This window comes from Dromaius novaehollandiae, chromosome 9 (genome assembly GCF_036370855.1).
Source record: "Dromaius novaehollandiae isolate bDroNov1 chromosome 9, bDroNov1.hap1, whole genome shotgun sequence".
Taxonomy (NCBI): domain Eukaryota; kingdom Metazoa; phylum Chordata; class Aves; order Casuariiformes; family Dromaiidae; genus Dromaius; species Dromaius novaehollandiae.
Genome location: NC_088106.1, coordinates 20,822,663 through 20,836,854, shown reverse-complemented (window position 1 = coordinate 20,836,854; position 14,192 = coordinate 20,822,663). Strand labels below are relative to the sequence as shown.

General features: G+C 40.8%; 1 long non-coding RNA gene across 4 annotated transcripts in view; it reads right to left on the bottom strand.

Moving 5' to 3' along the window:
* LOC112988825 (uncharacterized) overlaps positions 1 to 14,192 on the bottom strand; it is a 120,168-nt gene that overhangs the window by 88,321 nt on the left and 17,655 nt on the right. For all 4 annotated transcript variants that reach the window (XR_010390510.1, XR_010390509.1, XR_010390511.1 and 1 more), the window contains exon 2: positions 6,115 to 6,203. This is a non-coding gene — a long non-coding RNA (uncharacterized LOC112988825). The remainder of the gene's footprint in view (positions 1 to 6,114; positions 6,204 to 14,192) is intronic.

Genomic DNA, 14,192 nt, shown 5'->3' with positions numbered 1-14,192 from the left:
ATGACATATCAGATCTTTCTAATCCTGTTATTTGATACAGAAACCTCTTACAAAAACAAGGAACACTATCACATACTGCAAAGCATGGCTATGCACTTCTGGCACTCCTTGATATTTAGTTTACTAAATCTCAAAAGGCTTCATCCAGTTCAGAGACATGTCCAAACCAATCTTAAAGCATACGGAAGCATACAGGAACATTTAAGTGGAAGGCAATCTTACACTGGAAGTACTTTTCAAAAAGCTGCAAGTCTTCTACACTATTTTGTGTTGGATACAAAAAAATAAATTTAAGGTACGAGGAAATAATAAAAGTACTGAGAACAGATCACCTTAATCCTCCTGTCTGCCAGACTTTCAGTCTGTAGGAAAACCTGTATCCTGTTTTATACAAAACAGTCCATAGTTTGGAATTTGTAGGATCAAACACCTGACAAACACATGAAACTGAACTCTCTGCATTTCTTTTCTGGATCCACTTCTCCACATCATTAACAATGACATTCAGTAATTAACATATATATATATTTGTGTTGTATATATAGAGCACTATACACATATGTAAACCAGTATACATACATACATGCATATGTATATATATATAAAAACATAAACATATATGTATGAACGATGAAATACCACCACCAGAATGAGCATAATTCTGATTACTCATTACCCTACTAAAAATGCAAGAAAGCCCTTCTGGTAGCAGCCGTGGTATGATATATTTACATGTAACACCTTTTCAAAACTGAAATGATGCTGTACCAGTGGTAACTTAATTACATAGCAGTCATATCCAAAGAAACTAAAGCTATTTTAAAATGTCAAGAAAAATCAGCAAAACTTTCAAGCTAAAAAAAACCACTTTGTAGAAAACAGACACATAGAAATGTGTGCTAGAAAAGACCTTTTGAAAAAGAAAGGCTCATGTAAATCAGAAGTAACTAGTAGTAACAACTACTGCCGTTAGCGTGCTGCACTGTACTCTGGAGCTTTTGGAGCTGGCTCACACTTTGCAGGTATGGCGCAGGGCTGGCAGCAGCCACCCTCTGACCTGGGGAGAGGAGAAGACGCTGTTGCCCTGACATGTGGCTAGGAGCTGGGGTATCCTACTAGCCCAGGTCTTGGAGAAGGGGGGCTATACTCCCCTAGGATACACATGAATCTCCCCTGATTTAACCTAAGAGTAGGATGGAGGAGATCCCAAGAGCTCCAGCTTATTATTCCTCAACCACTTGAAAGGAAAGGAGTGATGAATTCTCCATCTCTGCGGAAGCTCACCCCTGTAAGGAATCTTCTGCCGTGGGCCTCAAGTTTTACAATATTGATGATACCCTTTCAGCCATGTGAGGAAATGCTCAGGCACCATTGGAAAGCAATGTTGAAAACTGTTACCCACTTTAAAATATCTAATTTCATATTGATAAATTATTAATACAAGTGAGGAAATGTCTAGAGGGACAGGTTACTGCAGACACCAGGCCACTTACCGATACAGCCAGTTCTGTAGCACTGACAGAGATGACACAACAACAACAACCATACAACTGACAACACTGTCAGCAGGCAGCAGCTCCACTCCGGATTGGCACCCTGTTGCATTAGGTGCTGTACGTTCACCATGTGCCCCAAGGAGCTCACAGTTTTAGCCAGGAACGTGAAATTCCTGCCTCGAAAATTCAAAATGCAGTTCGTTAAGGTAGGCAAGTTCAGTACATGATGTCAGATGCCCTATTTCTCTTTGTGAAACACGATTTTCTTTCAGACCATAACAAAAGCATTTAAATAATTCTGAAGCTTTTATTTTTGATCAGTCATTGATCAGTGCAAAGAACAGAGGCTTATCTTTATAACCCTCTGTAATAGGTGACATCTGAACATCAGCACTAAAGTATTTTTAGCTTCAGTTAAAAGTACACATGGAATTCTAAACCAGGGCCTGTTTTTACAGATGCTTTATATTCCTCTGCTAAATCTCCCAGCTGTGAAAAGGTACTGAGTAAACACTCTTGCAGTGATAGAAAAACATATTTTTTGTAGTCTGTATTATGTAAACAGATGTGCGTGCAAGTGTGTGCCTTCCTATCTGGGTCTGCATGTGACTGGATCTATGATAAGTAAGACAGAAGCATTTGGCATTACCTAAATAAACATTTTCCATACACTTCCAAGAACCAAAACAACTTAGTTTCAGCGTGCACGTTCCCACTGGTGGCAGGTACCAGATGACAGAGCTAGGGCTAAGGCTTGGTAATGAATGCTGGCTCAAGTAATGGGGTTGGGTGGTTGTTCTTAGCTATAGCAGCTTGGTGCAGCCAAGCTGCTCCTACCACACGTGTAAGTCTCAATATGAATTTCCCGGTCCATTAATCCATGAGTTTGCTGTCTACCCTAAATCCTTGTTTCTTTGACTTATTCAGTGGTATTTGTATTGCTTGGGCCAAAGGACATGTTGTAACACAGTAAGGTCTTTGGTGTGGCTCGTCACATCCCCAGCTTTGGGACACAGTCTCCTAACTGATGGCAACTGAAAAGCTCCCACTGCCTGAAGCAAAGCTGGATCTAACCTCCGTCTTCAAGGAAGAATCTGTGCAGTCCCCACCTCTGCAGGGGATGTTTCTCTCACCTGACTTCAGTGCCTACTTTTGATATACCTAGTAATTCAACACATTTTTTAAATAACAGATGTATTAATGCATTCCTCTGACATTATCTGTTTATTATAAACTATGTGTATGGATGTCATGTCATGAACGTGAAAACATTCAGGTACACACTTAGGAGATGGTTACCGGAAGTACTAAAAAAAAAAAAAAAAAGATATCTAAACCTATATTAGAATGAAGTTAAGTACTAGGATGAATGTGGTGAAAGCCAGGCCAAGCAGATTTGGAGGCAGCTACTCTGCCTCCCACCCAGCCCACTGCGCGCCCAGAAGGTATCGCAACAGTTGTGAGCCGTGTGGGATTTGAGGGGGCACCTGCACCTCAGCTAGTCTGTGAGCTAGCTCCAGTGTGTCGGTGCCTCGTCTGTCAGATTTTGTTCATTTTAATCAAGCCTGCAGTCCTGTAAGAGCTTTTTGTTTGCATTTAATCACTTTCTTTTATTGATACTTTCGTAATATGGGCAAACACTCAGGAAATATTTTGATTGCTAGCACAGTTCGTAGCAGCTGCTATGGGTTTAGTACATCAAGGTAAAAAACTTTTAGTTGTTCATTATTTATGGAGTAAATCTCACCCAAAGTGATATAACGCTACTCTAGGTTTAGCTTGTCAGAGTGTAACAGGTTTCTGAGTGTCACGGTCATCTACCATACAGAATGTCACTATTAAAAGTGTGTATCAAAAATAGCTCTTAATGCATTTAATGCTAAATACCATGTTAAAGCCATTCGTTTTCTTTGATTTAAAAAAAAGAAAAGGGTAGTACTACTTTTATTTGAAAAAGAAATATGGCAAATCTGCCATGCAGAAACACAGTCATAAAATGTTCATAGACACCAAAGTAAGTAAACAATTAGTCCAGCAGGACTAGGGTGATTATTTTGGCAAACAGTATACCTGCAAAAAATGGTTTTATAATTCAAGTTGGATTTAGGAAATTGTTCCAACTATGAAAAGGCTACACAAAACAAACCATTTAAGCTTTTTGTTTTAAATGACCTTTCTTAAAAAAAAGTTTTAAAAGGTAAAGCAGTATGAAGATAGAATGAAATATTTAGTTTCATGATAAATTAAATGTCTCAAGTCAACCCAAAACATTTCCAGGCCAGAAACCAGACAAAAATATCCAGTAATCCCATAAAACTCATAAATAATAACTATTCTGAATGTAGTATCTTGATTGACAAACTATACACCCACATTGGTGTTTTATCTTCTTTGGATTTTAGTTTAATTCTAATGATGCTGCAAGTTTCAGTGGAAGTACTTGAAAAGTTTATTATAGCATAACACAAAAAGGAAAGAACCAAGCCTGAGTTTCAGAAAATTATTTTTTTAGAGCAAAGTAAGACTAGTGGTTAACAGTTCCGTCTGGCCCTCTGACTCTCTGCTATGGCTTTTCTCCAGACTGCTAGTGTAAAATGTTACAATTATAAGCTATTCATGAGCCTAAACAGCTAAACACACCTAATATTTAGCCCCAGAAGCTGTCACTGCAGCCACAAAAGCTGTAAGGGATGAGTATGAAATAGTATCAAATACACCCCAAGCCTACCTGTGGCTCCTGCCGTCCGACACAAGGAGGTGAAAGTCCCAAGTAACTGCTGGAAAAATCCTGAGAAGCTTGGAGGGGAAGCATACAGGTGTCAGTAGTGGCTGGACAATCCTGGGGCAAGACAGGGATTAACTAGAGGCACAAAGTAGAGCACAGACAGTTGCAGGGTGTAAATACAGGAGGAAATTCGTTTTCTTGTGCCTCTGAGGAGGGACACTTCATTTTACAGCAATGAAAAAGCAAGCTCCTGCCAATACAGAGTGAGAACAAAACATACGGAAGAGTCATATTTCAGGAATACCTAGCTAAATTGCAGCTAATTAGATAAATGTTTCTAGAAAGGCCAGTCTCCATTTCCGTAAAAGGAAAGTATCTAGGGCAAAATAGAAAAAGTTACTATAATGAAGGCACATGGCAAGAATTCCAGGGGAAAAGGGAGGAGTTTAATGCAACGAAATGCAAAGAAAACACTGTTAGAAAACAAACAGATTATCCAAGGAAGACCAGTTTGAGCCCCACAGTAATAAATTGGTGTGGAGTTGACATTAGAAGAATTCCAGACTTAAGCAACATTAATTACTTTAAAAAGGAAAAGAAACTCCTTTAAATATAAAATCTGTAAGTAAATAGTGTGAGCATACTTCATTGTTATCTTATATTACAGGAAGAAATGTAGACCTGAAAGACAGAAATCTGTGAACACAATTACAGCTCAACACCGCTACCACAAAACTACCCAGTGAAGGTGAAATCCTGCCTGGGCATTCCCAAGCCCACCCACTTCCCATGTAGGCAGAGAGAATGAATCCTCCCCTCTGCCTCGGATCACAACATGGGACAGCACTGCTGCCTCCCAGCTTGTCCCTGCGATGGAATAAAATGAGCAAGGGCTTTCATCTGCAGTCTTTCTATTCAGAATACTTTCAGATCCATGTCATGCTTATCCAAACCTACCATAACACTCATGCAGAACTGCTCTGAGACTCTATTTCACCATGTGCTCCCCGTTTCATGTCTTCCCTACCCGCATCCAATGCACTGGTTCCACCTTGCTGGAGACCACAGCCGTTGTGTCACTAGGTAAAGGTCATTCTAAAAAGTAAATGCTATCCTGTAACATATAACACACCAGCACCACCTCCTCTGGTACTGCTGGATGGTTACCAAAGACATCAGTAAGAAACACTGCCCACACCAATCTCATGTCACTCCTGAACAACTCTTTAGAGATAAGAAAAATTCAAATGGTTGAGTCTTGTTGTGAGACAAGTCAATCCCATAAAAGTGCTGCCTAACTGGGAGTAAGGAGACCAAGAAAAACAAATACCATAGGTAGCCTGGAAACTGGAGCGCCTCGGGGGAGCCATTGAGCTGGAATGTCATCTGACAAGGCAGTGGGAGAGCTAGGAGCTGTAAACACGTACCAAAAGAGTTGGGAAACAATTGAACTGAATTCTGGGCAGCCATGGAGTGTGTGAAGTAATGGGAACCTCAGAAGGTTATCTAGTTAGGAATGGCAAACAGCAGCAAAACAGAGCTATGGCAACAGAGCACAAGGGTGTGAGCTGGGGGCTCACCAGGAATGTCACACTGTAATGACATACACATGCCACCGGGGAAGCAGCTTTATTCAAAATGAGTTATTGGGTACAGAAGGTTGAAATCACTCTGTAGGTTCTGCCAGTGAAAGTAAGGCTTACAGTTTCCTCTCTCTTAGGGGCATGTCTACATTGCATATTTGGCCTGAAGCCTTAACTCAGGGGCTTTGGCCTGGCAAACCTCCTGACTGATTGCTGTTAGAGTCCAAATTAGCACACAATCGGCACGCATCCCAGCTGAGCGGAGGCAACCGAGAGCTGAGCGGCTGTCAGGAACCACTTCGCAACCCACCTCCCAGCCGAGATCAGTGTCCGAGTGTGTGAATGCTCCTCCGCAGCTCCAATGCGAAGTCAGGACTGGTTAGCTTGAATCCCCCAGGTCTGCAGCAGAACAGAGAAAGAGCATCCGTTCAGTCAGGTGTAGCTGAGAGACAAACTGAAGAGCTGGACTGCACGACCCCCCAGCTGCCTCTTTCTGCTTTTAATGCAAATTTCTATGTTGGCATGGTATCAAATCATACAAGGAGACCTCAAGTCCAGGAAGGCTGAATCTTTGCTTGTCAAAAGAGAAACCTCAGCACCTCAGTGTCATTAACCAGGCTTAGGGCAATGACACTATTTATTTAACAGTGTAGATGGTTGGTAAACGATGGCATGAACATGGGTTCAAGCCCAAGCCAAACATGGAATGCAAACCTGGCCTGAGAGGGGCCCAATGTACCAGTAATCTTACTCTGCCAAGACAGCCGAACAGCAACTAAGAAGGCATGAACTGACCGTGGAAAAGCACAGCCAAACAAAAGGACGTCTACAACGTGCTATTACTGCCATAACAGAGGTAGTACTGAGCAAGGCTATAAATACGCCTCTAACTATGAAGATACTTGTCGGTCACAGATATTTAGTTCACATCAGGATACAGCACAGCTGAATTAGCATGGGACTGCGTGCACAAACTATTTAATTGGGTACAGTGCCCAGCAGCACAGCTATACTCCTTGCAGCCTTTCAAAAGAAACCTCTCCAGCCTGCTGCTTCCCGAACCCAATAACACTGCATTTGCCTTACCTTGATGTCCTACCAAAGTTAGCAGGCAAGAATGTTCCCAATAAAAAAAGAACAATAACTAAATGTTGGAAGAATATTAATACAAAGCAAATGTTAGACTGGTGATTATAATCATTCTTGCCAAAAAGCAAGCTCCGAGAACCAGTGTTACAAAAGGGAGTTGATAAGTAACGTGACCATACGAACATTTGAATACAGTCAAATTGCATCTTATTTCAGGCTTTAAAGCATTATAACAAACTGTGTGTTGGCTATTTACCAACCAGGAATAAGTCATTGAATAACAGTGAAAAAACAAACCTATTTCAGAAAATCACGATCTATTTGCACAGAGCCAAAAGTCACTAAGTTATTTGTTAGAAATTATTCTCCCAGCTCTAGCCATGATAATTAATTACAAAATTAACAGACATGTGACAATAGACTGATTAGTTTGTAATGTGCCTACCCTGAAATACAATTAATTAAGGAAAGACAATAGTGATAACAACTGGCTGAGTTGTACAACGAAATTAGATCTTGTCTTTTAATTATAAGATATTGTATTCTCCCGAGTCTGTCCAACCACTATCCAGGCCAATCGCTACACTGTAAAAGATGCAGAGTCAACACACTTGGGCTAAAAAGGGTACAGAGAATAGAAAACCTTGGCAAAGAATACATATTGAATCTACAAATAGTGCATGTCTCCTTCATCGGCCCTGGAGACTGAGTGTTAAATACAAACATCACGGATCAATAACAATATTTGAATGATAAGAAGGGGAATGCTATACCTGAGGCTAGCAATTGTACTTCCTCTAGCTACTCCCAGAGCAGAACTCCAAGAAGTACAGTAACGAGGAGAAAGATATTTGATGGAAATAGGATCTGCAGTTACTAGCTCATGCACAATCTATCATGCCTCAGTCTTCTTTAGCTGATTAACATGAAGCAAGCTAACCTCTTGCCAGAAGCAGCAGAAGTCTTCTAGAAGTGCCCAGTTAACTAAAATACTTCCATATGAGATGTCTGAAACTGGCCTGACTTTTCTAAAAGGCTCAGCATCTACTCAGTAAAATCTGTCTCCTCAGATGAGGCGAACAGACATACAAAAGCAAGCAGTTCCACAACACCAAAACCAGTAAAACTAGTAAAACACTGACAGAAGTTTTTTCCGCATTTGGGACATTTATAAAATATCTCTCCCATGTAGACACTATATCAAAAATGTGTGAACTCAGCCTGCTGCCTTTTGCTTTGCTGGAAATCTTACAGGAGATAATTATGGGAGCTCCTTTATATATACTTCTCCCACCTACTGCACAAAATTTTGGGGTTAAGCTATTTGGGGGCTAAGTTATTTCTGAGATCTCATCCCTGTGAAACCGAAATCAACCATAAAGTACAATTGTGCCAGCCTTATTTCCTTAGGAAACCAGACTACAAAAAGGCATTCAGATTCACCTGCTTTTGAAACTCTCACTCCCTTCATCTTTCAGGCTTTTCAATTAATCTTAGCAAATGTAGGAGGCTTGAATATTCACTTAAAAATCAGATTTTGGGGGTTCTGATCAAATCAGAAACTGAGAAGCTTCAGTGATTCATTAAATGCCAATTAAAATACAGCACTGTGAAGCAAAGCAAACATTTGAAATGATAGCACTAAAAACTCCTCTACCAAAATGTCCCAATATATTTTTGGATTTATGCCATTCCTATGCTGCAAATTCACATCTTAGGTTTTTGCATGTTTTTTTTTTTCCCTCAAGGCTATCAACTCAATAGTTTCTCTTGGGGATTTGCTCATTTTGATGCTTTTTTTTTTAAATGGATCTGGCTTTATACAAATGTTGGGTATCTCAGTTTTGCTTACACATTTAGTGCTCAGATGATTTGCTCCTATGGTGCCTGTAATCTGTGAAATTGAAATATGCAATGAAAGGCTCATGCAAAAGCCATTCAGAAATAAATCTGAAAACTAGAACCATGGCAAAGGATGATGACACATCTACATCCACTTTACAAAAACACGGAAACCGCTGGTGGCCTTTATTAGTTCATCACCACTCACATGTAGGAAATGTGGTAGCTAGTTTATAGTTTAACTTTACTCATTTGGTCCGGCAGCTTCCACAGATCAGAGGGGCTCCATACCCAGAAAGTATTTAGGAAGATTAAGGAGCTTAAGAGAGTCTACTACACCACCGCAACAGTTGGTGTAAAGAACTATTGCATCTCCCATTGGCATATAAAACAAATTATTAGCCCCCTTTTCTGTGCTTATAGAGGAAGGAGGATGGGGGATAAAAATCAAATAAAAATGAAATGTCCATTAAGAAAAATAAACAAACAAGCAGAAAGAAAAAAAAAGCCCAGAGACTGGAACCTGTCAAGAGGCTACTTTCTGAAAAGCTTAGATCTTCAAAATCATCACACTTTTTAAATGAAGGCACACTGAAATAATACCTGCATATTTGTTGGGAGTGTGCTTTCCATTTCAACCATCATTAAAATGAGAAATGGGTTATTTAGACACTGATCAATGGACATGACACTAATGAAATAATACACCATATTTTTCTTTTTCTTTCTTTTGATATTAAGAGTATTGTGACGAAACATCTAGAGGGAGACAGAGAGTGTACTCTATCAATATTATCTGATGATGATCCTTCTTTCATGAATGCAAGAACTGAGAGATTTGGGTATTTCCATGGCAACTTTAAGTCTTTGTTTGTCTTGTAAAAAAAAGAAAAAAAAGCATCATCAGGGATATCAATGGCATATCAGCTTTCTTTACTTGCTTCTAGAAAAAGAAAAGGGGTGGAGAGAAAACGACAAATGTGAAGCCTGTCATATTCAAGATGTGCATTTTTTGAGAAGTATAAATTGGTTTGTAGCTAACAAAAGTACAATACAGTTACATTCTCTATGATGCATGCAACTCCTAACTCCCATCCATTCCCTGGCGATCAAGGTAAAAATTAGAGATTTTAACCTATCTCCTCAGTCAGTGAACATCATTGACCTACTTGTATATACTCAAATATAGGTTCAAGACTCAAAATGCTGAGTGTTTAAGAGAAAAAGTATCACAATGCATTTTCATAATTGTATCACGCTTCCTGAAAACCTCCTCATGTCATGACCCGTTACACGCAGCAGCAAAGATACGGACTGCTGGCTTCACTGTACACTGTGCTTAGGCAAAGGTAAATCACAAGCTGTTTTCTCCAGAAGAAGGTCAAGGCTGCAAGATATTTTGGAAATCAGAATATGTGAAATACAAATTATCAGGAAGAAGAAAGCATGCAGTGATTGCTTCAGCAAACTCTTTGGTTTTACCTAGAGCTACTGTTTCATAAGTAAGCCAGACAAAAAAAGCATGTAATGGTACCATGTGGTACTCAGAGGTACCGAGTGCCGTGCACATTCACAGCCCACATACTAAGTGTATCATGCACCACAGTATGAACTTCAATCTTGTCAAGCACAGCAACAGTCTTCGGCTGACTGGAAAGGAATGCTTCGACATAAGCAGAAACATATAGTCTCCAGCAACAGAAACGTTCTAGCGTTTGTCATTCTTGCCATGGTAACATTCTATACCTGTGTATGTATCTTGGTGGGGTTTACCTGCAAAGAGGGTCCTAAAAAAATTTAATTCATTTCCTTGTGTTGTGGCGATGGACGTGTTCACATGCTGCCATTAACATCATCATCTCTGGTTCGATAAAGGAGACATAACAAGGCATATTTCATTATGGTGTTTTTATGTTATTTCATCACAGCTGTTTGCCTTATGAGTGGTTGCAAGGTTGAAGTAACAACTGTTTCCTGTCGAAGCTCCAGTCCTGCTCTCCATTTCACTTGTTTATGAACCTGATTTATTATGGGTGGACTCCTTATGAATATGCTCTATGTCTCATATTAGTTTATTTTTTTAGTGAGGGTAATACAATTTTTTGAGCACTTGTAAAAGTTATATAAGGTCAAGTTGTTCAATTGCTTATGCTGGCATCATTCTGCCAGGCTTTAACAGGATGGTGATGATTTGAGGGGGATCAAATCATCCTCCTCAATGGCAGGGGGGACTGAATTTAGTTCAGTTCCAAATTTAGTTCAAAAAAGACCTTTAACAGCAGGTAGCAGTATTAATTGCTAGTTGTGAAAAATCAAAACAAAACACAAGAGCTCAAATCTTTCACTTTAAAACCAGTAAAAAGGGGTGTTTGATACTAGATACATTTTATGAATTATGGTTTAGCAGACTGGGTTTAGCAATCTACACCATTGTAGATGTTCACCAAAACATATCTCTGGAAAAATAAATCAATACAACCTCACACAGCCCTAGACAGCACATGTTCTGGAGAGGGAAGGAGAACACTAGGGGGAACATAGCCTACAGATTGGTGATAGAAGGTACTTGTGGGGAAGGGATCCCTGGATTTCAGTCCATGCTTTAACAGCTATTTTTGTATTTCGCACCATCCACTGGCAAAAATGCACAAATTGTTTCTCGATCAACACCTAGAAGTCAGATCTCCCTCCTCCAACGTAAACATACAGACTACCTGGTAAAGAGTAAGAGTCACTGTTTCTCTCTGACCTATGGAAGCCTGAAGTGGAAAGGTCCTGAAAAGAGGGGAGAAGAGGCCCCTAACCTCTGCCAGCTCAGAGCCTGGAGGAGAGGGCAGGTGATGGAACACACTTTGAACCCTCTCAAGCAGGCACACGATCTGATTTCACATTTTGCAGGGCAGGACACGAGCTCCATCCATTTACAGGGAAAGCTGAAGAGGCACTAGCACCTTCCTCCCTCTTTCTCCACTTCCCTTTGAAGCTTGCAGTGGCTGCACAGTTCTTTCCCCTCAAATCACGAGGGGAAGGAACTGCACAAGAACTATCTGCCCCATTAAAATTAAAGAGGTAACTGATGGCAAGGAAGGATTCACAGATCCCAGCGTTCTGCACAGAGCCTTTTGTTTGCTGAGCCTTCAGCAGGCAGGCGAGGCTGGGCTCCCCCAGCTCACCAGCTGTTTAGATTGCATCAAGGCACAAACACGAGACAAATTTCTGGCTACCTGGCAGCAGCTGAGCACAACATGATGCAGTAGCAGAACATTAACTGCTGGGGAAACTTTCAAATGTCAGAAAGCTGATTTAGGCACCCCCCTGACACACTGGAAGTAGAGCAGGGTTTTGAGAATTGCAGTGTGTGGTTTAGGAGCTTAAAATGGGTGTTCAAAGGGATACAGGCCCTTCGAGACACTGTCAGTGGAAACTTAGGCTGTTACTTTGTAAACATAGTTCTTAACAAACCAGCTTGCTCATCAGAAGTGACACAGCCATCTTAGCATACTGTTCCACCTGAGCTGATTCACCCTGCTTATGCCAGAAAGAATTCAAACCCATCTGTTTCTCCCGTCAGGCACGTGCCTTTACTACCAGGCTATAACTCTGTATGTTTTGCCTCTTCAAACCACTCCCCTTGAAGCTACTGTGTACGCACCTCCACTTACCACTCAACAGACAAAATCAGAAACACCATATACATTGATAGAGAAGCAGGGTGCTAAAGTGTCCTGCTATGGATCCAAAGGCTTTGGTCAAAGCTTTGTTCAAGGTTTGCTCACCTGAAAGGCTCCCATTTGATTCAGCTATCAATGAATACCTGATGAGACCAGCTGGCAACACGTGTGTGTTGTTAGCCCTGAAAGGCCACCCATTCTAGGGTGGGTCAGAGAACTTTGGAGAACCATACTTCCTACTCCTCCTAACCCCTTAAATCTTCTTGTGGATTTTTGTCTTTAGGGATCTACATTCTGCTTTCCAGAACATCTGTATTGCACAGATTATGGCACAGTCAATCGAAAATATTACCTTTAGTTACAGAGAGTAACTTGGGCCCAGACTATAGGCTTCATGGGTCTGTGATATACCTGGGGATGAGGTGAGATAAGCAAAGAATAGACTGTTATATCTGAAGTTGAAGAAGTAAGCCTTGTTCACATATTTCTGTCTCCCAAGAAGGGCAACATACCTGCATTTATGAATTCTTCATGAAATGACCCATGCAGTCTGAAGGGGAATATCTTCCTGCCACCACACTGCTGATGCAGATACTATTGCTGTAACAGTTGTGAAAGTCCCGGTTCTATCTAGCAGGTTCCCATCAGCTCAGTTAATTGCTATTCAACACTCTGCATATGGGAAGACAATCAGCAGTTGCTGGGGACACTGGACAGTCCCCATACTTACGGACCTATTAAAGTCAAGCACAAATACTAGCAGTCAATAGCATCAAGCACACTGCATATGCCCCTTGAAGAATAGTCTTCAAGATGCTATACAGCAGTGGCTTCTTGCTAAATAAATAAACCAGTACATGTACTGTGTATCTCATATCATACTGCGTAAACATGTCCTCATACTTCTCACTCACTAAGTCCAGACAATCACAGCTCAGCCTGAAGACTCTTAGAAACACTGGTGAAAATGATTTTCCATCATCCAAAAAGTATTCCCACCTCCACAAGGAGCTAAATAAGGGCACTGCTCTGGGAGACTCTGTGTACTGAAGTATTGTTTTTAATCCTCTTATTTAAACATGCACAAGCACAGAAATCTCCTAAGGTGCTAATCATTGTTTTTGACAGAAACAATCCATGCCTGTACAAAGGTAGGTGAAAAGGAACTAAGCGGACATGCCTGCCTTCATGAGCCAAGAAAGTTCAGGCACTGTGTCAGCAGACAGCACACAGAGGGCAGGTGAACAGGTGCTTGTTACGATCCAGCACACACTGTGACAGGCATCCTGCCTACTTTTTGATAGTACGATTGGAGATGTCTCAGGAGGTTCGTATACAGTCTGCGTTTGAGACGTTATGAGGCACTGGAGCCTTTTCCAGAATGCGAAGTTGGCCTTTCCCAGCAAATCCACTCAAGAGCCATGGCGTGAAGGGAGATCCTCCTGTGGAACAGATCCTAGACCAGCACCAAACACTTTTTTTTAGGCTTTTAATGGATTTTTATTTCTGAAAAAGATCGTCTGAACCTTGCAGAATTTCTGCTTGCAAAATCTGCTAAACAAAAGCAGCTGGGTCCACCCAATATATCACTGTTTTCCAGAGCAATCGGAACAGCAGCCTAAGCAGAAAGACTGCAAGGATCCACTGTCCAAGAGCAAAAGCACAGCTCACTACATCTGTTTCTTTGTCTTCTCTCCTGTTTTTTTCCTTTTTTTCCTCTTTCATTCTTTTATCTTTCATCCTCATTCTTTACTGACTGTATTCCCTTTTTTTGCCTCTCTTTTTA